Source organism: Zonotrichia albicollis, unplaced genomic scaffold, assembly GCF_047830755.1.
Source record: "Zonotrichia albicollis isolate bZonAlb1 unplaced genomic scaffold, bZonAlb1.hap1 Scaffold_254, whole genome shotgun sequence".
In the NCBI taxonomy this organism is placed as follows: Eukaryota; Metazoa; Chordata; class Aves; order Passeriformes; family Passerellidae; genus Zonotrichia; species Zonotrichia albicollis.
Window position 1 is genome coordinate 5,170,764 of NW_027428428.1, and position 25,797 is coordinate 5,196,560.

General features: G+C 47.2%; 1 long non-coding RNA gene across 2 annotated transcripts; it reads right to left on the reverse strand.

The window, feature by feature from the left end:
• Positions 1-9,921: 9,921 nt before the first annotated feature.
• Positions 9,922-25,449, reverse strand: LOC141727829 (uncharacterized). 2 transcript variants are annotated; one of them, XR_012578673.1, is made up of 3 exons: positions 25,357-25,449; positions 15,119-15,213; positions 9,922-13,921 (listed from the first exon to the last, which is right to left on the reverse strand). It is a non-coding gene; the product is annotated as an uncharacterized LOC141727829 (long non-coding RNA). The 2 variants fall into 2 exon arrangements; XR_012578672.1 differs by having other exon boundaries at positions 15,119-15,221.
• Positions 25,450-25,797: the final 348 nt, after the last annotated feature.

Consider the following 25,797-nt stretch of genomic DNA (forward strand, 5'->3'; position numbering starts at 1 on the left):
TCTTACACCTTGATTGGAGCTCAGGTGCTGCCATAGTAACAAGCCAACCCTCCCAAATGCTCCAACTAATGAGGCCATCCTGTGATAACAATGCAAGGGGGAGAGTAACTATACACCTACAAAACTTCTCTTAACATATATTTAATATTCACCCCTTAATTGTGAAAGTAAACTCATCTATAACAAACCCCCCTTTTCTTTTTCTAGAAGTCATTTTGCTCAAAAAAGTAAAAAAATTTCTGTCTCTCTTGAATGAGTCATACCAGCATCTGTTGATTTGGGCAAGGACAGTGGGAATAGGAGAAAAAAAACCCCTCAGGTTTTCCTTAGACACACTTATTTGGAATGGACAAAAGGGCATCCCAGAAGTCCAGTATGGCTTTGACTCCTATCTACCGTGCCTATGTGGCTGCTATCCATTGTTGGTGTATTTAGGGGTGAGTACAGAGGCCAACTCGCTCCTGCCCTCCAGTCCCTGTTGAATTAAAAGACAACTGAGGAATGACAGAGGTCTGGTATGGCCTTTTGTCCCTGCCTTACCATGCCTATGGGATTGCTACCCACAGCAGGACTATGGAGCCTTCTTGGTAGCAAACAAAAGGGCCAACCTGGTCTTGCCATCCTTCCTTTTTTCTATTTTCTTAAAGAAGCTGTCCCATTACCTCTTACAGCCCCATGTGTACTTCCCCTCAACAGATGCTGGTAATTCTCACCCATGAAAACAGGAAGACAGTTCTCAAGCTGGTTGGTGGAGGCTTGACTGTACTTTTTGGGCATCTTGGTGTTTTTCTGGTTGTCTCTCAGTCTCTGCTTGAAAGTCAATCTTGTTTCACCCAGCCTCGATGTTATAGTCCACTCTTTGGGTTCTTCTACTGGGCCTTTGACTCTGTTGCCATGAGTCCATCCCTGCTCTGCAGTTCGCACGGCCGATTCGGTGGTGAGCAGTACCTGAAAGGGACCTTCCCACTGAGGAGTTAGAGGCTGATCTCTCCATGACTTAATCATCACCCAATCCCCAGGATTAATATTATGGATTCAGATATCCAGGGTGGTAGTTTGAGGAATTGCCCCTTTATGTCTTAGTCCATCTAAGGTTTCTGCTATGGACATCAGTTATTTCTTGGCATTGGCTTCCCCTTCCTCATAGGTGGCAACCTTCTGGGGTGAGGTCAGGAAGGGTAACCCAAACATCATTTCATAGGGTGAGACCCCCAGATCTGACTGGGGTTGGTTTCTAATTCTTAATAAGGCCAAAGGGAGACATTTTATTCATGACATTTGGGTTTCAATCATTAGCTTAACTAGAGCTCTCTTAAGAGTTTAATTCACTCTCTCAACCCGACTGGAACTCTGCGGACTCCATGGAGTGTGTAATTCCCATTTTATTCCCAGGGCCTGAAAAACTTTCTGTAATGGCTTCGATGTGAAATGAGTTCCCCATTCTGAATCAATCCTGTTTGCCATCCCATATAAGGGAATGATTGATTCTAGAAGTGTTTTACTCACAACATTGGCATTGGCTTTCACAGTGGGTACCACCTCTACCCAATGAGTCACCTGTTCTACTATCTCTGGCACAAACTTCCACTGTTGTACCTGGGGAAGCTCAGTAAAGTCTACTTGAATGTTTTGAAAGGGCCTTAAAGCTTGTTCTCACCCTCCTCTGGGTGTTTTCCTCACGATTTTCTTATTCACTTGTTGTCATATTACACACTGTTCTGTTACTTGCTTAGCTATTCTGAAAATTCCTATGCAGCCCAAATCCCTTAGTAACTGATCACTTAGCACTTGTGTACCCCAATGTGTTGTTCCATGTATGCCTTCTAGCATTTTTTGGTCAGGGCTTTATTCAACATTTGCCTCCCATCTGCTAATCTCCACTTCCTTTTGTTATCTTTCTTGGCTCCTATTTTAAGGAGTTCTTTCTCTTCTGTCCCACTGAATACGGGGACTTTTTGCACTTCTCTCATGGTTGTTAATACTATTAATAGTTTTTCTGTCTTTGATTCAGTTGCATTTTTAGCTTCTAAATTGGCTAAATTGTTCCCTTGCTCCCCTTTTTGATGTCCTTTAACATATATCACCTCTACTTTCTCTGGTAATTGTAAGGTTTCTAACTCTTCTAAAATAAGTTTTTTGTGAATCAGTTCCTTTCCCCTTGAATTCAATAGCCCCCTCTCTTCTCAAATTTTTCCAAATGTATGCACTATTCCAAAAGCGTATTTTCAGTCTGTATCTATTATTCCCCTTTTCTGTGCTAATTTTTCCAGAGCTCACTTCAGGGCATAAAACTCACACGCTTGGGCTGACCAGTTGGAAGGTAACTTTCTCTTTTCTATGGCCACTAACTCTTCATGCACTATAGCGTACCCCGATACCCTGTGCCCCTTTATTACCCGTGAAGTTCCATCGAGGTACAATCATTTTCCACCTTGGAGTGGTTGATCTGTTAGGTTCTCTTCTACTCTAGTTTGATGGTTTATAACCTCTAGGCAATTATGTATTAGTTTCTCATCTGTTTCTCCATACAAAAACTGGGCAGGGTTGAGTTGGTTACTCACAATTAGCTCTAAACCATTTTGTATTAAGATGTTGTCATACTTTAGCACTCGGGAGTCAGTGAGAGATTTCTCAGCCTTTTGGCTCAGGATACTCCTTACTGAATTTGAGATATATATCTTCAATTTTCCCCCAAAAGTGTAATTTTTTGCTTTCTGCTATGAGTAGGGCAGTCACTGCCACAGCCTGAATGCAGGTTGGCCACCCCTGACTGACAGGGTCTAGTAATTCTGATAAATTGGCCACTGGTTTCCTGGATCGTCCCCAGTCCTGGGCTAGTACTCCATATGCTACTCCTCCTTCTACATCTATAAACAGATAAAAAGGTTTGTCTGTGACAGGAAAACTCATTGCTGGTGCACTGACTAATTTTTAATTTAAAGCTTCAAACTTTTGTTCATTACCTTTTCCCCACCTAATCTCTTCTTCAACTAACTTTCCATACAAGAACCAATGGCTTGCATGTATCCTTCAATCCATAGCCTACAATATCCCAACAGGCCTAAAAACCTTCTGACTTCCCTCTTAGTTTTTGGCCATGGGAGTAGACTACCCCCGTAATTCTCTCAGGGTTCAGCCCTCAGCTCCCTTGACAAATCACATGTCCTAGGAATTTTACTTCCTACCCTACAAATTGGAGTTTCCCTTTTGATACCCAAAGTCCTTGGTCCCTCAGAAAATTTAACAATACTATAGTGGATTCCCAAACTTCTTTTTCTTCCTGTCCTGAGAAAAGCAAATAATTTACACATTGGATGAGCTTTATCTCAGGTTTGATGGAGAAGAGTTGTATTACTTCTCCTAGGGTTTGACCAAAGAGTTTTTGGGATTCAGAAAACCCATGGGGAAACCCAGTCCACCAAAGCTGTTGCTTCCTCCCAGAATCAGGGTACTCCCATTCAAAGGTAAATATATCCCACTTTCCTCTGCCAGTGGACATGGCCAAAAAGCATCCTTTAGGTCTATCACACTAAACCACTGGTGTGCTGGGGGAATATTACTCAGTACTGTTTAGGGGTTAGGCACTACTGGGTACCATTTCACAGTTCTTTTGTTCACTTCTCTTAATCTTGAACAAGCCTGTAAGTCCCATCTGACTTCTTTACTGGTAATACGGGTGTATTGTGGGGGACATACATGGTTCTAAGGTCCTGTCCTCAAGTAGGTCCTGGACCGCCGACTGCAGTCGTCATCTCCCTTCCAGGGAGAGGGGATGTTGTTGTACCCGAACTGGAAGGTTTTCATTAACTATTTTTATTACTGTAGGTTTCATGTTCAATTTGCCTCAGTTTTTCGGTTTTGCCCACACTATCTCATGAATTTTGCCCTCATCCTCTGCCCTTAATTGGAGCAGTTTAACTACCATTTTCCCTTCCTCTGGGAGCACTCATATGTCAAACTGTGTCAAACTGCATCTGTAAACCCCATCCTAACAAATTTCACCCGGCTTCTGGAACTAATAAAACATTCCCAATTCCTATTTAGTTTCTTCAAACTTTATTTGCTTTATAACTGAGACTTTGAACCCTTCCCCTTTAGCACCTACTATTTGCACAGTATCTTGACCCTTTTGCACACCTTTGGGATTCTACCAACACAAGTTCTTTCAGCTCCTCTGTCTACGAAGAACTCGAATTCTTCCTTCTGGGGATCTATTTTTAAAGTTATCAGGGGCTCCTGATGGTATTCTGTCCCCAGGAGGTAGAGCCCCTGACACCCCTAGTCTTCCACTTCTCCTTTTTGCTCAGTCTCACACACCCTCAGCTCCTTTTCCCTCTGGGGGAAATTCTTTCTGATATGCCCACTCTCTTTACAGTAAAAGCAAACTGGCCGTAGGTTCCCCTGTTTCCCAAACTCTCCTTTTTCTGCCCAGTCCCAAGGAGCTGCATTCCCCCTCCATCTATCTTCCTGCACTCAGAATTCTCCTGCCTTACATGAGTTGTTCTTTACATGCTGGTTCCCTTCCCTAATGGCAGTTACCGTTACCTTGGCTTTTGCCTTGGCCTTCTCTTAGTCCCTTTTTACATACACCTTCTGTGCTTCCCTTAAAAGATCCTCTACCCTCCTTTCTTGCCAACCATATAACTTTTCTAATTTTTTCCGTATATCTGGCCAGGCATGAGTGATGAAATTTATCTCTAGTAAGATCTGGACCACTGTATCAGGGTCAACTCCTGAATATTGCCTCATATTCCTTCTCAGTCTCTCTAGCCACTCTGTCACGGTTTCTTCCTTACTTTGCTGCACATTGTAAGCTTTATGAGCATTTTAATTACATGGAGCTGCCTCTTTGCTACCTCTTATAATCAATGTTCCATATTCCTCCATGTCTTGCCTACTCCTGGTGCGGTTCTGGTCCCAGGTGGGGTGCACTATGGGCATTTTCAGATCCCCAGGAGGTATTTGCACATGCTCCCTTTCCCATATCCATATCTCAGCCACTCAGATCATCTTTCTTTCTTCTGGTGTGAATAGCACCAGATTGATTCACACCAGGTTATTATTGATTCCATCTCTTCCCATGTATAAATATTGGGCCCCAGAAACTGATCTAACTGTTCCACTAATCCAGTGAGGTCCTCTACTAATCCTTTCAATTATTTCTTGAACATTCTTATGTCAGAACAACCAAGAGGCACACTTACAAATCTAATTCCTCCCTGCACCATACACAGTGGTACTTCCCTCAGGGGATATAATCCTGCTGCTTGATTCCCATCCCCTGATCTGCTTTCCTCTCATTGTGCCACTCTGTTTCTGGTGTTTTGACTAGGCTCATCAGGGGGTAGGGGAGGTGCATCTGGGGCTATTGGACGTGGAGGAGTTAAGTGTTCTAATGGGTCCCTGTCGTGGGGTGACAGCCTTTATCCCAATATCGTGTGTTGTGTCTGGCAGCTGTGCCTTTTCTCTCTCCCCCCCACCCCGGCCGTCTTGCTGCGGCGGGGTGGGGAAGAGAGGAGGGAGTGTGTGACCAGGCACTTTCGCTTTTGGCTGCTTGGCTTGGCTAGCCGCTTGCTTGCTTGCTTTCTGCTTTTTGCGCTGTTTTTTTTTTCCTTTTCTTTTGTTCCCTCTTTCTTCCCCTCCCCTGAAGATACTGGACCGGCTCCGGACCTGACCTGAGAGCTCCAGGACACCCGGAGCTTGCGAGAGAAGCTCAGCGCCTTTCACAACACAGTCTGGTCTCTTTTCTTTTCTTGTGTTGGGGAGTGTTCTTTTGTTACTTGTAAATAAATAGGTTTTGTTTTCCACTTTGCTCCTCCGAGAAATTCCTTCCCGAACCCGGTGTTGGGGGAGGGGTGGTTGGAGGTTTGTTTTGTTTTGGGGGGCTCCCTTTTGGAGATTTCCCCTAATTTGTCCTAAACCAGGACAGTATATTTTTGGTGCATTGGCCGGGAAACGGAGGCCAAAAACAGTGGGAAAAAACCTACAACAATAATATTTTGGTTTTGGTTATTTTGTGGGCATATTGGTGATTCATAATGTCATTTGGAGTGGAAGCTTGCCGGTTTTTCTGGTCCCTAGGGGTTTTTGAAGTTTTAATACCTTTGTGGTCCCTAGGGTTATTTCCTTACCCAAAAATAGCTCTGGTGTTGTCCCTAATAAGTAGCTTTTGTAAGCGGGGGGCACTAACCAGAGTAGTCATTGTGCTGGTCTTATGTGTGATGATGTGTCGGATAACAATGCTGGACTTTATTTCAGGAATGTATGGATTGTTGTTATGGCTGTGTACTCAGTTTGTTTGGGGAGAAGAAGGGGAAGGGGCTTTTCAGCCTTTGTCTTCCTTCTTCTCCTACAAATTGTTGACATCTCTATTAGAAAATACTGAATTTCCCCTGAGTTTGAAAGAAACCATCTTTCTGGCATTTAATTTATTAAGCCTTGTCTATACTGTCTGGAGTGTATATAAAATGAAAGCTGAGATTTCTAGAGGGGTTAGAGAGACTCCTGATTCAGGAGTAAAACAAAGCAGGAAAAATCTTGACTGGAGTGGGAAATGGGAGGATATGGGCCAGACTTTAAAGGAATTTTCTGATCCTGTAGACTGGGACTTTCCATCTGATCAAATTCAGAATCCAGTCGAGGTGGCAAAGTATTTGAGGGAGAAGTGCCATGGTAATACTAAGGAAGAAAGGATTACTGCAGTGAGCTGGGCCTTGGCGTTTGTTTACCATACTCTGCTAGATACTGTGGAGCAGCAGATAGCAGAAAGGGAACAGGGAGATAAGTTAGTTACTATCCCAGTGACCCAGGCTGCAGCTAACATCCCAGGCTCCAGGCTAGCAGCTGAATCAGACAATAGGCCCCAAACCATGACTGTTGCAGCTAATACAAGAGGTGGAAAGTGTAAAGGCAAGACCGATCGAAAGGTGGAGGATGATGACGATGATGCAGGAGAAGGACCCTCACCAAAATCAGAGGCCACATCAAGGGGCACAGAATCTGGAGCTAATATTGACTCCTTTTCTCTGAAGAACCTCAGAGGCCTAAGAAAGGATTACAGCCGACAACCTGACGAATCTATAATTAGTTGGTTAGTCCGCCTTTGGGATGCTGCAGGGGAGGTTACGATTTTGGATGGTACTGAAGCGAGGCATTTGGGATCCCTGTCACATGATCCTGCCATCGATCAAGGTGTGATGAGGGGGGCTAACCCTCACAGCCTCTGGGAACGGGTCCTAAGAAGCGTAGCAGAACGGTACCTGTGTACGGATGATCTCTATATGCAGCAGACACGGTGGAAGACCATAGAACAGGGGATCCAACGCCTGAGAGAGATGGCGGTGGCAGAGCTAATTTTCTCAGATGACACAACAACTAGGAATCCGGACCTGGTACTGTGCACTCCTGTAATGTGGAGGAAACTTGTGCGACTTGGGCCACCTGAATACGCTTCTGCCCTAGCAATAATGAAGCGAGATGATACCTATGAGACTGTGCTCGATATGGCAAAGAAGCTTCGAGCGTACGCAGATGCTGTGCATGGCCCAACTCATGCCAGAATTGCAGCAGTGGAAACCCGACTGCAGAAACTAGAGGACAAAATAGAGGAGAATCATAAGAAACTCCAGGAAGAGATTAAGGAGGACCTTATTCAAATTTTAGCTGTACAAATTAGAGGCCCTGGTGTCCAACGCTGGCGCTCCTTTGATGGGGAGAGAAGGTACGTCCCACGGGCTGAGTTATGGTTTTTTCTGCGTGATTGTGGAGAAGACATGAGGAGATGGGATGGAAAACCCACCGCTGCTTTGGCACAACGGGTGCGTGATTTGAAGAAAAGAGAAAGTATCACCAAAAAGATAGCAGCTCTGGTCGCTTGTAGCCGAGATGTTAAGTATGATGATGACGATGACATGTCCGATCCCCTTGAAGGAACTTCCAAGGCATATGCCCAAGGAAAGAAGGACAATCTGGCTTAGAGGGGCCCTGCCTCCAGCCAGGAAGAGGCACGGGAGAACCGGGTTTTTTGGAAGGTGTGGATCAGATGGCCTGGCATATCAGAGCCACAAGACTATGAAGCATTGGTTGACACTGGATCACAGTGTACCTTAATGCCATCGGAACACGTGGGGACAGAACCTGCTTCCATTGCTGGAGGGACGGGGGGATCACAACAGTTGACTTTGTTGGAAGCTGAGGTGAGCTTGACTGGGAAGGAGTGGCAGGAACATCCGATTGTGACTGGTTCAGAGGCTCCGTGTATTTTGGGCATAGACTTCCTCCAGAATGGCTATTACAAAGATCCTAAGGGATTCAGGTGGGCTTTTGGAATAGCTGCAGTGGAGATAGAGGGTATTAAACAATTGAATACCTTGTCTGGACTATCAGAGAACCCATCTGCAGTAGGACTCTTGAAGGTAGAGGAGCAGCGAGTGCCAATTGCCACCTCAACAGTGCACCGCAGGCAGTACCGGACAAATTGAGATGCCGTGATCCCCATCCACAAGATGATCCGAGAGCTGGAGAGCCAAGGGGTGGTCAGTAAAACCCACTCACCCTTTAACAGCCCCTCTGGTATGGGGGGCGGTGGTCTAAGTACAAATACGGGGAAGCCTGGCAGATTGATTACATCACACTGCCTCAAACCCGCCAGGGCAAGCGCTATGTACTAACCATGGTAGAAGCCACCACAGGATGGTTGGAAACCTACCCTGTGTCTCATGCTACAGCCCGTAACACTATCTTGGGCCTTGAGAAGCAGGTCCTTTGGTGGCACGGTACTCCCGAGAGAACTGAGTCTGATAATGGAACTCATTTTAAAAACAATCTTATTAATACTTGGGCTAGGGAACATGGCATCGAGTGGGTATACCATATCCCCTATCATGCACCAGCTGCAGGGAAGGTGGAAAGGTACAATGGATTGTTAAAAACCACCTTAAAAGCATTGGGTGGGGGGTCTTTAAAAAACTGGGAGCAGCATTTGGCAAAGGCTACCTGGTTAGTTAACACTCGAGGTTCCACCAACCGAGCGGGTCCTGCTCAGTCTAAACTCCTTAATATAGTAGATGGGGATAAAGCCCCAGTGGCCCATGTCACAGGTTTGTTGGGAAAGACAGTATGGATCAACCCTGCCTCGAGCACAGACAAACCCATCCGTGGGATTGTCTTTGCTCAAGCACCAGGTTATACATGGTGGATAATGCAGAAAGATGGAACAACACGGTGTGTACCTCAGGGAGACCTGATTGTGGGATGAGACTCATATATGAATGTCATTGTTTGTTGAATGTGAGACAGAAGGAAACTGTAAGTGTCAAAGGTCTGAGCAAGTAAGATGAGAGGAATGCGTAAGTGTCAAAGGTGTGAGTAAGTGAAATGAAAGTTTTTTATTGTATGTTCACGATATGGGATAAGGGGTGGAGTGTCGTGGGGTGACAGCCTTTATCCCAATATCGTGTGTTGTGTCTGGCAGCTGTGCCTTTTCTCTCTTCCCCCCCGGCCATCTTGCTGCGGCGGGGCGGGGAAGAGAGGAGGGAGTGTGTGACCAGGCACTTTCGCTTTTGGCTTTTGGCTGCTTGGCTTGGCTAGCCGCTTGCTTGCTTGCTTTCTGCTTTTTGCGCTGTTTTTTTTTCCTTTTCTTTTGTTCCCTCTTTCTTACCCTCCCCTGAAGGTACTGGACCGCCTCTGGACCTGACCTGATATTGGAATATTAATCCCAATATTACCAGTTAGATGGTGCCTGGGCCAGTCTAACCATCGCTGCTGGGCCAAAGGCGGCACTGTGGTGCTTTACCCCAGAGATACCTTGGCTGCTGGAGATTGCAGCAGGGCACTGAACAAGTCCAGGCTTGTCAGGAACTCCGTTTACCTCAGGAGAGAGAGCTTCTGGCGATGGTGAAGAGAAAAAGGAGAGGATTCTGCTGGAGGGTTTATGTCCAGATGTTTATTCCATGGTTACAGAGGTCTGAACCAGGGCAACTGCTCCAACAGAATCCTGGCCGCATGGTCTGATTAACCTTTTAAGCTCAGGGACAGGGGAGGGGAGGGGACAGGTGAGCTACCAACCAGGTGAAAGGGGCAGGGTCTCAAGGGACTAGGGACACCTATGCGGTCCAATGTCCCCCAGGCCTGAGGAGCATCCTTTGAAATTGACCAACTACACGACGCCTTGCTGGTATGTTAAACCGGATTGACAGGGCACACTCAGCAAGGGGTGAGGGGGAAGGGAGAAGGGAATATTGGCACACCTGAGGAAGGGACCCGGAAGCTAAAAACACACCACAACATCTCCCCCTAGTTTTGTTTAAAAAGAAGAGGACTGTGTTTATGGTGCAGAATGATTGCCAAACCATAGTTGGTAAATCGGTTCTTCTTCTACAGGAGGGTCAGTGTTTTCCACTGAGGCCTCCAGGTCATCCATTGGAGCACTGAGGGCTTCCAAATGGTGGACCTCAGGAGGGGAAGATGAGCTGGAAATTAACTTGAGAACCATGTGTTTGATTAGTCCAAAAACAATGCTAAAAACTACAATAACTATAACTAAAATAAACAGCACTAAAAACACAGTTTTCAGAATAGATCCCAACCAGCCCGAGAGTCCCCAGCCATTGAAAAGTCCACTCAGCCAGTCGTCAGTTTCTCTCTTGATGTCGCTCACCATAGTTTTTATCTTGTCAATTGTGGCATGGACGTTCTCTGCCTTTGATGACAAGTCGAGACAGCAGAGTCCTTCAAATTCTTCACAGCGATGGTTGTGCAGAAGGAGCAGATAGTCTATGGCTGCCCTATTTTGAATGGTGGCTTGCCTGGTAATTTCCTCATCTGATAAGAGGTCACTCAGGGCAGTAGAAGTGAGGTTTGCCTGTTTTGCAACCCAACATTCCAATCGGCCTAATTCTCCCATAGTTTTTGCTGCCGAGATCCACGGCAGAAGGACTGTAATTGCAGTGGCCTTTAGTCTGGACCAGTGGACAATTTCTGAATTACAGTCAGGATCTAATTGCCTTAGGTCTCTCTTTTTGATAGCCAATGTATGTGTGTTGTTTTTAGTTTGCCTATGTATTAGATTTGTTCGATTTGGTGTTAACAGGCTCAGCTTGCCAAATGTACACGGACCTCCGAGCAGACGAGGAGGGAGACCTGCCCATGCTCTGTCTCCACATATTAAAAACACACCTTTTGGGAGTTCACGAGGCTTGTAATCACCACCTGATGAGTGTATAACTAAGACTGAATTTTTACACCAGTTCTTGTCTGTGTAGAGTGGGTTGCTAGGGTCAGGATAGGTGTTTGGTTTAGCTTCATGATATGGTAAGCGGGAATTGAATTTAAAGTGAATGCAAAAGGTTGCATTCATGGAGCCTAAGAGATGGAACTCTTGTGGCTCCCTTTTTGACACTGGTAACTTTCTCGCCCACTCCTGCCAAAACAGCAAAGGATTCTCAGCAGGGTAACGGCCACGGGAAGGTGCGAGTAAGTTAACTTCATTTAAAGCACTCCACATTTCATTCGGGAATTCTGAGGATTTAAAGGGAACTCCCACCATGCAAGTTGACAGGGGGTCAGAGGCTGTCGCGGTGGAGAGGCAAATGTGATCTTGTCCAAGGGCTCTGGCCAGAGTGGTCCATACATTTGCTTTGGGCTGAGGGACTAACCAGGACATCGCTGGAGAAATGATCGCAAGTAAGACGAGAAACAGGCTCGGTCTCATGGCGTCTCGAGGCTTCACACGAACAGTGGGATCTAAACTGGTACAAGGAACTTGAGACAGACATATATTGCAAGCTATTCCAGATAGGAGGCTTAAATGGAATTTCCTCCAGAGAACGCGTGCGGCGTTTTCTTCTCCAGGCAGCATGAGCAACCTGGGGTGCTTCTGCAGATTTCTCTGAGACTTTGGGAACATAGGGCTTTACCCATTTGGAAGGAACCCACCTTAAACCAGAGGTGGTGGACACACAGGCGTATCCACGTCCCCAAGTAACCAATTTGTAAGGTCCCACCATTTTCCAAGTCTCAGGGTCCTTTACTAAAACCGGAGGTTTTTCTTTCATCAACCTGTGACTGCTCCGCCCAAAGTGGCGTAGGATGGGTGGGTTCAGGCTGTCAAAAGAACAATTCAGAAAATTGATTGTGAATAGCGCCCTGGATAACCAGATGTGGGGAGGTTCTACTTTCAGAACCTGTTGTTGCTGGTCCAGGACCCTTTTAATATCACGGTGAGTTCTTTCTACAATGGCTTGACCTGTAGGGGAGTAGGGGATGCCAGTTTTGTGCTCTACTCCCCATTGCTGCAGGAAGCTCCCAAATTCCTTGGATTTATAAGCAGGCCCATTATCAGTTTTCAGCTCCTTGGGGATGCCCATGAAAGAAAAAGCCTGTAAGAGGTGCTTAATAGCATCAATAGATGATTCTCCTGTGTGGGCAGAAGCATAGACCACTCCAGAAAAGGTATCTACACTAACATGAACATATTTCTGCCGTCCAAAAGCCTGTATGTGTGTTACATCTGTTTGCCACAGTTCACAACTGTTCAGTCCCCTTGGGTTTGCTCCCGTACTCACTGTAAGGAGTGCATGTTGTTGGCAATTTGGGCATGTGGCCACAATCGCTTTGGCCTGTTCTCGAGTGATGTTAAACTGACGAACCAGGCCAGGTGCATTTTGGTGGAAAAGCTGGTGGCTGACTTTTGCCTGTTCAAAAACATTTGGGAGAGTGGCCATCACTGCAGGTGCAGCAAGAGCATCTGCCCTTCTGTTGCCTTCAGCGATAAACCCTGGCAAGTCAGTGTGTGACCTGACATGCATCACATAAAAGGGTTGCTCTCGGTGAGTGACTAACTTTACCAGTTTGGAAAGCAATTCAAAAAGTGCAATGTTAGATACATCTTGCAGTATTGCTTGATCTGCTCTGGATACTACTCCTGCCATGTATGCAGAGTCTGTAATCAGATTAAATGGTTCTGAGAACCTTTCAAAAGCCCTAACAACCGCAGCCAATTCAGCAACCTGAGGTGAACCTTCCACCTCAGCAATGTCCGTCTCCCACTGCTGGGTTTGAGGATCCTTCCAAGTCATAACGGACTTGTGGGACCTCCCGGACGCATCTGTAAAGACAGTTAGAGCCCTTTTTAAAGGTCTCCTACTTAGAGCAGTTCTTAATTTTAAAGTAAATTGAACATCTTGTTCAAACAATTTGTGAGCGGGCCGCACTACCGAAATTTGTCCTGAGTAGGAATCCAGAGCAAACTGCAACACTTCATTTTCTTGAAACAATTGTTCCAGTATTTTCATAGTATTTTGACCTGATTTTAACTCAACTGGAATGTGAATGCACTTAAAATCACATCCTGCTAACTCCCTGATCCGGGTCCTTGCTTTCCGGATCAGTTCCGCTAACAGCTCCTGAGGCTTTGTTAGTCTCTTGGACCTTTTGTGACTGAGGAAAACCCATTCTATGATCAAGAGAGAGTCCCTCTGGTCCCGGTCCTTTTTTGGTGTGTCCTTTGCCTTAGGTGTTTGTTTTTCCTCCCACTGGAAAATAATTCCATGGAGGTGTGGCAACTTACCTAGGATGATAAATCTGAATGGCAGGTCAGGCCGGCATCGGTGGGCCTGTCTTGTGGACATTGCAATCTGAACCTTTTCTAGAGCTTTCCGTGCCTCTGGGGTAATAGATCTAGGAGCACCTGGGTCCTCTCCCCCTTTCAATAAATTGAAAAGAGGGGCAAGGTCTTCATTAGTCAGACCAAGCCGTGGTCTTACCCAATTCAAAGACCCACACAACTTGTGGACATCTGCAAGGGTCTTGATCCTTGGACTGATTTCTAGTTTTTGAGGAACAATGGTCCTATTTCCAATTTCTAAGCCCAAATACTTCCAAGGTGGCATCTTTTGAATTTTCTTTTCCTGGAGCTCGAACCCTGCAACAATCAATGCATCGATCGTTAGGTCAAGCGCATGTGTGAGTAAATCATCATTGGGGGCACACACAAGGATATCATCCATATAATGATAGATGATGGCCTTCTCTGCAGCTGCACACACTGGGGAAAGCAGGGAAGAGACATACCACTGGCAGATAGCTGGAGATACCTTTAATCCCTAAGGAAGAACGGTCCAATGGTACCTTTTCATAGGAGCTTCTAAATTGATAGAAGGGACAGAGAATGCTAAACGCGGTGCATCGTCAGGGTGCAATGGGATTTGGAAAAAACAATCTTTAATATCAATAACAGCTAATTTCCAATCTTGGGGAAGCATTGTTGGGGATGGCATACCAGATTGGGGAGAACTCATATCTTCAATTACATTATTAATTTGTCGGAGGTCACAGAGGAGTCGCCACCTCTTTTTGTCAGCTTTTTGGATGACAAACACTGGAGAGTTCCATGGGGACATGGTCTCCACAATGTGGCCCGTTTTTAGTTCCTCTTCTACTAGTTCTTCAAGCACCTTTATTTTTTGTTTACTGAGTGGCCACTATTTCACATCAACTGGTTCGTCTGTTTTCCACTTCAGTTTTTGGGTGGGGCGCTGTTGTTCAATGACTGCTGCACAAAAATGCTGTGGAGAGTCTGGAATATCAATTGTGACACCCCACTGGGCCATTAAATCTCTCCCTAACAAAGGTTCTGAATAATCTAACACAAATGGACGGATATTTGCCAACTGACCGTTTGGACCCTCGAATTGAAAAATGCTTTTGGATTGTTTTGCCAATTGCAGACCTCCTACACCTCGAAGTTGACCAGCAACATTTTGTAAAGGCCAGTGTGCTGGCCAGTCTTGTACTGGAATCACTGTGCAGTCTGCACCTGTGTCTACAAGCATCTCAATGCGTTTAGACTCCCCACCCCCACTGACATTGCACCACAATTTGGGTTTATCTGTCCCAATAATTTGGACCCGGGCGACTGTGGGCCCTTGTTTTTCGATATTTTCAGGTAAAGATGGCACAGGGATAGCTTGAGCAACAATTTGTCCCTTGGGAAGAAACAGGGGTGGGTGGAAACAGTGCAGGCTCAGAACAAATTGCTTGGGATCTGATGTTGTCATTCCCGGAGCAATTTCGATCTCTTGTGGTGTGTGTTTGGTGTCCCCAATGACAATGTACTTACAACGAATTCCGTTCCAAGTACCCTTGTGTTCTGGATTTACAGAGACAAAATGCCAGTCAGTGTCCTTCAGGTGGAGTGACTCTGTCAGCTGCAACCTGTAAGGCTCATTGACAGAAGATGCGGTTAATACAGGATCACTTAAATCATAACAAAGGTTATTTTGTTTCACCTTCAACAGTGGACTAGCAGACTTGGTCTTTGAAGCACCTGCTTCACTTACACAAATGTTAATATTATCGCGCGCTTGATTTGTTTTGCTACCCTTATTCTCTTGGCCTGCTCTTTTTATGTCTGCACGCCTGGCAGGCTGGTGCTTTATTTTCAGTTTTTTTGTTTTTGACCCCCAGGGAGGGCTTGTAGTTCTCCTCCCCTGCCATTTCTAAATTCGTCAAATTCCCTTTTCAGGGGGCACTGGTTACTCCAGTGTCCTAGGTTATTACAAAGCAGGCATGGTTTAGTGGGCTCAACCATTGCTGGTCTCCGCTGCTGCCCAGGGTACTGCTGTGCTGAGGGAAAAGGTGCAGGGATGGCAACAGTGACACGCTGAGGTGGTCTTGGCAGCAGCCTTGGTCTGGAGTCTTCAGCCACACTCATCAGAGGCACTTTCCTGTTACAGACTAAAAGCATATCTTTTAGTGTAGGGGAAGGTTCCATAGGAAGGCTCAGGATTGCCGCTTGGCACTGTGCATTTGCATTTGTCAACGCTATTTCCTCTAAAATTGCTTCCCTAGCATTTTCCTTTTTAACCTGCATTTCAATGGCTCTAGTTAGCCTTTCTACAAATTTCAAAAAAGGCTCTGATGGTAGCTGTTTAATTTTACTATACGGCTCCAGAGGCCCCTCAGGTTGTAGGGAAAAGAATGCTTTTTCAGCTGCTTCTTTTACCTTCTCGAGTGTTTCTGCAGGAATTGCAGTAGCTTGGATAGAGGGTGAAGACCATTGACCCTCACCACAGAGGTGCTCAATGGTGATAGGGTTACCACTGTTGTCTTTCGCTGTGTTTGGATCAGCCTGTAAGCCTGGGAGAGCATCTTTTAGCAGTTGTTTTAATGCTGATTCCAATAATTTGAATTCCGTGGATGTCATGAGACATGAAAAAAGTAGTTATAAATCATGTGGAACCACAACAGTCCTACTTAATTTAGAATTTAAAAGGCCACGGAAATATGGACTGTGTGGACCATATTCTTTATGAGATTTACAGATCTCTTTAATCAATTGTCGTTCAAAGGAGCTCTAATTAGCAGTTGGGGCTGCTCCAGCTTGAGCTGCAGGCTGAAACGTAACAGGAGCTAGTGACAACATGGGAATGTGCATTGGGTCTGCTGTCCCCTGCTCTGTATCCCTTGAATCAGAAGCATTGGGATCACAGCTACAGGTCTGGGGACAGGCAGTGGGTGTGTCCTCACCGTGGGAACCCGGGGAGGGGGCGGGGACAGGGAGCCAGCAAGGGGCGGGGAAACCATGGGAACAAGGGGCGGGGTCAAGGGGCTGGCAGGGGGCGGGGATTCTGTGGGAACAGGGGGCGGGGTCAAGGGGCTGGCAGGGGGCGGGGTCACCTGGTGACATCACGTCAGCAGATGCCCCCTGGGAGGAGTAGAGGGGCGGAGCTGAGGGTACTGCAGGAAAGGGGGGGGGAGGGGGGAAGGTGTCACGAGGAACAGGAGGAGAGGGGGATGGGGATGGAATTTTGGAATGCTTAAGAGGATTTTGGGAAGAAGAAGACCAGGTTTGGGAAGATGCCACGTGGATTCCACCATCTTGTGGACCCCCTAGGGACTGGGGGCCATTTTGGGCATCACTGCTCTCCGGAAAGCTGACACGTGCTCTGGGTTTCAGAGCAGGGGAGCTAGGAGAGGGAGAAACAGGGAGAGCAGAGGTACATGGCTTTACATTTGGCTTTTTCTCCATTTCCTTTTGTTTGAGCAATGCTGTTCGAATTTGTAAACTCCAGAACACAAATTTAGCTGAGGGTGGTTTGCCAGATTGTCCTAAGGTTATCAATTCATTCCCAACTTTATCCCAGAATTGAATATTGTGGATTTCTTCAGGGGAAATGTTTGGGAACTGCAGAAAAAGCCATCTTATAAACTGTTTCAATTTTCCCTTAGAGAATTTCACATTACTATTGACTAAAATGCTAGCAATATTATAATACACTCCTTTATGTACAAGGCTAAGTTTGGAACCCATGTTAGATGTAAAAAGCAAAGTACTTAATCCCGCCTGACCAAAAGCAAAGCTAAAATCAGCTACCAATTTCCAAAAAAAACCACAGATAGAAAGCGATAACGAGCAGACAAAAGCTTCACAATGCAGCTGTATATACTGCTTTTAAAATTCCCGGGCAGCGGCAGCAGGGCACGACCTGCCGAGCCGGCACGCCCTGCCGAGCCGAGGCAGAAACAAAGCCTCCCCCGCGGTGGAATGCAGCCCCCCCGCGGAGCAGAGGCAGCAGCCACTCCACGTGGCAGCCGAAACCAGGACGCCCCCCCCCCCGCCGCCGCGTGTGCAAAGAGCACTCCCGACCCAGCAGGTCCCCCGGCCACTTGGAAAGAGAGCCCCCCCCTCCCCCGCAAAGAGAAAGAGAAAGAGAATCTCGTAACACGTGTCTGAGCTCCTTCTGGGGGACATGCTGCACCACAGCCCTGCCCTGGCAGGGAAATTCCTTTCTGTTTTGGTCCCTTCTGTTTTCCCTATCTGCCCTCTGCATTAATTCTTTCTTTCTCTGGCTGTTCTCTATTATGCCAAAATGCTCCACCATCTCTGAAACCTCCCTTCAATCCCTCCCAGGTCTCCTCTGCTGTCCTCAGTTTCCACTCCACTCAGCACAGAGCTGCTCTCATTTGCTATTTCAGAGGGTATAATTTACTCAGGCCTGAGCTGTAGTGAGGGATAACTCCCAACATCACATGGAAATGTAATCCTATCAGTGTGTTGTTTATATACAGTCACTAAATGTGAATTACAATTTACCGATTTCCATAAAACACACCCCAGGTTCCCAGATTCAGTCCTTGTTTTCTCTATCCCTGCACCCTTCAGCCAGATGTCTTCATCTTCCCTCCAACCATTCCTGCTGGGAAAGCAGCCCCTGAATACTTGTTCCTGTGCTGAAAGTTCACAGGCACAGTAAAAACTGAATTAATTAACCCTTTTGGTATCAGCCCAAGGCTTTGTGTGGGCAGGCAGAGGCAGGCAGGAGGCAGAGCTGTCAACAAAGGAAGGGCCCAGCCAGGTGGGGCAGCCGGGGGATGCCGACAGCCTGCAGGGACAGAGGCGCAGGGCAGGGACACCGTGGGACAGCCTGGGCTGCTCAGGGCACAGGGATGGGCAGCAGCTGCAAGACAGCCCTGCCAGAGCCAACTTGGGCAGCACTTTGGCCATGGCTGCTGGGCCTGGGCCTGAGGCAGGAGCAGGAGACAAGTGACCCTTGCAGGCCTGGGGCCTCATTGCCTCCTTGTCCCTGCTCAGCAGCCTGGCAGGGGCCGCCCCATGCTCCTGCCCTTGCCATTGCACATCCCCACATGCCAGTGCCCATCCCGGGAAGAGCCCTGAGCAACGAGGGAGGGACAGGATCTGCCTGGCTAGGGGCTGGGGCTCAGGCCTTGGACCATGGCATTCCTGAAACACATCCAGCTTTGCTCAGCACCTGAGACACCTTTGCCTTGTTTGTCCCCAGATGTCATCACTGCCTCCAATGTTCTGCTCTAACTGGAACCTGGGGACACTGTCTCATTAGTGTCACACAGTGGAACCCATTAAAACTTCAAGAAACTTCAGAGTTTCAATTTAATTTTGAGTTCTTGAGAAGTTTTTTGAAGACACTCTCAGGGACTGAGTTTGATGAAAACAACACCAAAGCCCCAAGAAGCTCATTAAGGTACTTGTTCTGTGTCTGTGCTGCTGAGCTTTAAAGGAACAGCTCTTCCCAGGACCAACTTCAAGAAAATTTGGAGTTTAAATTTAACTTTGTGTTATTGACTCAGAAAGACTGAGTCTGATGTAAACAATAGCAAAGCCCGTAGAGGGTCATTAAAGTTTTCCTAGTCCAGTTATGGAGAAATGTGGAAGGGGCTAGCAGCGGGCCTGTTAGCTAAAGGAGCAAGAAGTAAGAAGAAGAAGAAGCTGATAAGGAGCTTTCTCCAAGCCACAGCTGCTTTTCCGGTTTTCCCGGACCCATCTGTAAAAACTGTTATACCTTCCACTGGAACAGGAGAACAAATTTGCTTGCCTTCAAAAGGGATCTCTTTAGTCAGTGTTAGAACAGGATGAGAAGGCAAATGATACGAGATTTGGCCTGTAAAACAAGATAAGGCAGATTGCAATTCATGATTATTTTGAAAGCACCATTCGAAATACCACTGTTGTACAGGTATCACAATGGTCACAGGGTCCTGTCCCAAAATCTCATGACAACGCCTGCGACCCTTGATGATAATATCTGCAAAAAGCTCATAAAGTCCTGGAGCTGTTTTCCGAGATCTGAAAGATAAAAATATCCATTCCAGAATATGCAACTGGTCTTCCCAATTATCATTCCATTGACACAGTATTCCACATGGTATTTCATGGTCCTTCAAAATAAACAATTGAACATCAACAGAGGGATCTATCCTGTTAACAAATTTGTGTGCTAGGGCTAATTCAACTTCTTCTAGGGTCTTTTTTGCTGCTGAGGTCAATTGCCTCTCATCAGTGGAGGAAGTGATGCCTGAAAGCAAATCAAACAATGGCTGCATCTGATGATTAGTTATGCCTAAATATGATCGAATCCAACCTATTAAACCAACCAATTTCTGTACATCAGTAGCAGTTTTAACATCAATGTCTAACTTTACAGGTTGAGGCATAACTTGAGTGTTGGTCAGCAACATACCTAGGTATTTCCAAGGCATGTGTTCCTGCACTTTCTCTGGAGCAATGATCAAACCAAAGGCTTTCAAATTTGTCACAGCACATTGTCTAAGAGCTGACAACTGTTGCTTGTTGTCAGATGCCAACAAGATATCATCCATGTAATGATAGCAGTAGCAGTTTTTAAATTGCTCCCGCACTTTTGACAAGGCCTGTGCCACAAACCATTGACAAATAGTTGGCGAATTTTTCATGCCTTGTGGGAGTACCTTCCATTGATATCTTTTATCAGGTTTCGCATGATTTATAGAAGGCACCGTAAAAGCGAATTTTTCTTTGTCCTGCTCAGCCAATGGAATAGTGAAGAAACAATCTTTTAGATCAATGACAACTATTTGCCATTCCTGTGGAATCATCGTGGGTGTAGTAAGGCCTGGTTGCAAAGCTCCCATTGTTGCCATTACAGCATTTATCTGCCGTAAATCATGTAAAAGTCTCCATTTTCCCGATTTCTTTTTTATTACAAAAACAGGGGTGTTCCAGGGACTGAATGATTCCTCAATGTGTCCTGCTTGCAATTGTTCTGTAACTAATTCTTGCAGGGCAGTAAGCTTTTCAGTAGTCAGGGGCCACTGGCGAACCCGGACAGGCTTATCTGTCAACCATGTCAGGGGTACAACTGGACGTTCATTGCCCTGCAACACAGTGGCCCCCATTAAAAATCCGTAGTAATTTTGACACCCCATTGAGATAAACAATCTCGTCCCCACAAACTTTGAGGAGCATCGGCAACATAGGGTCTAATGTTAGCTTGTTGGCCATCAGGATGTTTTACATTAATTACAATGGCTGACAGCCCACCTGTTGTAGCACCACCCAATCCCAGGAGTCCAAAACTTGCACGAGTAAGAGGCCAGGATTGAGGCCAGCAAAGTCGTGAGAGTATTGTGACATCTGCTCCAGTGTCAATCAAACCTGTTACTGATATAGTTCCTGGATAACATCCACTGGCGGTGAGAGTGCATGTCTTTTCTGGACGGCTCTCTGTTACTTTCTCAGTCCAAAACACTTGAGGTTCTCCTGTCGATCCAAAGCTTCCTGTGCCGCGACTTCGGTCCACTGTATTTGGAACAGAACTCACAAAAGGTACAAGTTGAGCAATACAAGTTCCTTTCTGAATAGTAACAGGAGGGTCATCAATGGATACCATAGCATGAATCTGCCCTAAATAATCAGCATCAATAAGCCCTAGATGCACATGAATACCTCTAAGTGTAGTACTTGATCTCCCTATCAAAAACGCACTCAATCCCCGTCCTATCGGACCATAGGCATCAAGAGGCACTTTACATATTTCTTTTGTTAAAATGGTTACTGTGTCAGCGGTGGGTATATCAATCCCTGCGGACCCGCTTGTTGCCCCTGAGAATTGTTCGCAAATGGGTAGCTTTGCAGGGCTGGGAAGACCCGCACTTGCTGTTGTGGTTGTTGGGGTATTTGTTTCCCCACGCGCCCCTTCGCGCTCCTCTTTGGGTTTCCCGGCAATAGCTGACCATTTGCATGATATTTGCTCCTGCATTGCTTAGCATAGTGCCCAGATTTAGCACAACGGTTGCATACAACATCACTGCTTGCACTTGGCCTAAATGTTGTTTTCCGGACAGTACACTGTGACTTTACGTGCCCTTGTTGTCCACAATTATAACACTTCGCTGAAGGTCTTAATACTGCAGCAAGAGCTGCCATTTTATGTTCAACTGAACCAACTTTTGAGCAAGCAGTAACCATTTCAGACAAGGTGGGTTCCCCAGGCAAAGTGTCAATAATCTTTCTGCAGTCTGGGTTTGCATTTTCTTTAGCCAATTGTACACACAATTTCTCTCGCAAAGTTTCATCATCTACCTGTTTCTCAATGGCGGCAGCAAGTTTTTCTGCAAACTGCAAAAATGGTTCTCTCGTCCCTTGTTGTATAGTAACATATTTCTGCTTTGGAGCTGCCATTTCCATTGTTTTAGTTAAGGCAGTCATGCCAATTTGCTGAGCTTGTGCCAAAATCGAAGGATCCCACCTTGCCTGTAAATCTGGATTAGCAAAAGGCCCAGAGCCCAGTAGGGCATCAACACCCACAGCATGACGAGGGTCATGTTGAGGCAACTGTATATTTGTTAAAGCCGTGCGCTCAGCCACTCGCCTCCAAGTTTCTTGAAATACACCATATTGTACTGGCTGGAATAGAATTGTAGCAAGATGAGTGATATCATAAGGTGCAAGCAAATCTGCATTAATCACACGTATTAACTGCATTACCTCTGAGGAATTAATACCATACTGAGCTACTTTTGATTGGAGGTCTTGCACAACCCTCCAGGCGAAGATGTGATGACTGTCATTCTGTCCTGCTCCAGGAGCTGCTTTGAAAACTGGAAAAGCCATAGGGTTATCACAAGCAACATTTGCATTGGCACTGTTCTCCTGAGGTACTCTTGGAGCACCTAACCTTTCTATGATGTCCCAATTCTTTTCTTCAACTGCTTTCCTCCTAACAAATTCCCAAAACTCCTGAGGGTGTCGAGGAAGCACAGTGACTTGGCATGGAGGCAAAGTCCATGGGGCAGTAAGGCTAGAGCTCTTAGAAGATGAAGGGACCAGAGCTCCTTGCCCCAACACAGGTGTTACTGCAGGAGACTCATCACTTGACTCGCTGTTGCTGTCACTGTCAGGTAAAGGAGGATACATCCTTGCAGGTTGTCCAAGCATCTCAGAGGGGAGCGGGGGGGCGGACGGCTGGACCAGAGAGGAGGGAAGCGGGGGGGCAGATGGCTGGGTTTTTCTCTCTGCTAGAGACATTTCAGCTAACTGGCGTAGCGGTGTAGTATATACAGGCACCATCGCGAGCTGCTGCGCAGGTGTGAGATAAGGAGGCTTAGGGGTCTGATAAGAAGAGGCTAGGGCAGGTTGCCCAGAAGTTTTGGCAGCTTTCCCAGAAGCCTTGGCAGCTTTCCCAGAAGCTTTGGCAGCGTGCCAGGTAACTCCCATGGCGCCCGAACTTTCTTCACCAAGTTCCCCATCAGAGCCCCCTTCTACCTCAGAGGCCCCCTCTGCCTCAGCCCCCCCGTCAGGTTCTGTTATCAGCCCCGACTCTTTGTCCGCATCTTGCTCCGTTTCTCTCTCTACTTTCCATTCTTTTAAAGCCTCAAAGAGCGAGTTCCAGGTTACTGCTAAATCAACAGCTGTTTTATCTCCCGCTCGAATAACTTGCCAAAGTCTGTCCCCGACTTTCTTCCATGCCTTAACACTAAATGCTGTGTCGGGATCAGTGCCAAAATTCTGTGATTTAGCCCACAGCAATATATTACGAAGCGCATAGTCTGACGTATTAATTCCCTTATTTCTTAACAAAACTTTCCAGGTAGACAAAACACTTTCTTCCTCTTTAGATAAATTTTGTCCCATTATTACTAGTTGGTGGCTCACCTACTTCCAGGTGTCTTGATTGGAGGGAATCAGGTCCGGACCTCCCTGTGGCTTCCACCTGCCACTCTCAGCTGCACCAACGCCGCCTCCCCCACTACGTCCCAGTGGGTCACGGTTGCCAATTGCTAGGACCCCGTATGGGCCCCCACCGACTATGTTCTTATCACGTCGGCGTCACCAAAATGTCACAGTCGAGGCGGTCACGACATAAAGCAGAGACCACAAGTAGTCTCAGTTGGTAACACTTGGCAACAGTTTATTAATGAAAATGGCTGATCTTTTATACACTTTCCAGTTGTTTACCCTTCTTCTACCTTAGCTATTGGCCACAATAATTCAATATCATGCCATTGGTGAAAAGTTACTCTGACTCCACCTAACTTTCTAAAATCGCTTCGTCCAGCTGCAGAATGCTCTTATCTTCTTTCTCTCGATCTCCTTGGTTACGGCCTTGGAGAAAGCTCCTTATCAGCTTCTTCTTCTTCTTACTTCTTGCTCCTTTAGCTAACAGGCCCGCTGCTAGCCCCTTCCACAGAGAAAGTTTTCAAAGAGCAGTAATAAAATATACATTCCTTTTTAAAGGGTGTCTTTTGTCAAATTTCTCTTTAGAGCAGAGGTGATAGCAGCATTCTGTGATTGATATTGACCCAGGGTCTCTCCTCAGCAGCTCTGGCCTGCTCACAGAAGCTGTGCCTGGAGCTCTGACCCAGTGTGGACAACCTTGCTCCACATTGCCCAGCCCCATCCTGTCTGTCCTCACTGCCCTGGGCCCTGCTGTGCTTGCAGAGCTGGCTGCACTCAGCCTAAGAGGGGTTTTTCCTTTTGGGGGTTTTTTGAAGCAATCTGAACCTCCTGAGTTTCCCCAGTGCGAACAGACACACTGCTCAGGTGTGTGCCAGCCCCAGGTGCCACCAAAGGCACTGAAGAGCTGCCCTGGGCCAGCTGTGAGGGTGGATCATCAGCCCAAGCTGCACTGGGCACTGCAAGGGGCTGTGGCCATGGGCACTACACTGACCCTACTGCTGGGTTTGGCTGCCACGGCCACCGTGAGAAATTAAACTGTCCTTGGAAACACTGGGGAAGACTGGGACATACTGGGGACACTGGGAACGCTGTGGGTGACACTGGGACATACTGGGAGTGACACTGGTGAGGACTGGGACATACTGGGGACAGTGGGGCCATTGCGAGGAAGACTGGGGACACTGGGGTATCCTGTGAATGATACTGGGGGGGAACTGGGTGGGACTGGGCTGTACTGGGAGGGACAGGAGGGGCACAGGGGTTGTACTGGGTTCTACTTGGGATGGACTGGGCTGTAGTGGGGTTGTGTTGGTCTGTACTGGGGAAGAACTGGGCTCTACTGGGAGCGACTGGAGAAGTTGAATGTTCCTGTCTCCACCGCATCCCATTTGCCGAGTCTCCCGCCCATCACCGCCCCAAGCCAATCAGCGCCTGGTTTAGGACCTCGGATGCGGTGTCTGACATTGGCCCTACTTTTTTTTCTTTTTTTTTGCCTGCAACTCCCTTCATGCCCCGCGGCCCCATTGAGCCCCTTTGGAGCCGGGACTACAACGCCCGTCATGCCCTGCGCTCCACATAACCCCGGGACCCGCCACTGCTTTGTCCATTCATTAAGTGTCCGCCAGACCTTCCAGGATCCCTCAATGCCACCTCAGCGCCCATTCGGGAGCCCCCAAAAGCGTCCCCGGATACCCTGAGTGCTCCCAACCCCACAGATGCCCGGTACAGCCACTTCTGGGAATTCATCTCCTCTTCCCAGCCGCGGCACCAGAGCCTCTCAGAACACTCCCGCGTATAAAATTCCTGTCGAGCCCCCCGCCCTAAAGAGCCCGGTTAGAGCTCCCGGAGCTCCCCGCAAGTGCTCCCGAACAGTTTATGTTTACCCGAGGATCTCAAGTCACGGCTCGGATGCAGAAGTGTCCGCCAGGACCCTTCCCGGACCCCCAAACAAAGCGCTGGAGCCACTTCCGGGACTATAGCTCCCATCATGCTCCGCGGCGCACGTCCAGTGCTGTTCCAGCCGGGACTTCATCTCCCGTCATGCCCTGCGCTTCCACTGAGAGCCATTTCAGCTGCGCCTCAAACTCCCATGATGCTTCGCGGCCCCGTAAACTGCATTAGTCCTGCGCCTACAACTCCCATCAATCTCCACGACGCTGAAAGCCCGATCAGAGCCCCCCAAGGGCCCGCCCGGACCCCGAAGGGCTCCAAATTCCCCTCCCTGACCTCCAAGGGTCCTCCTGGACCCCCAAGTGCTGCCCCGGACCCCGAACTGTCCCTCAGAATCCCTGAGTGCCCCTCCAAGTGCCCACCTGGCTCCCCTA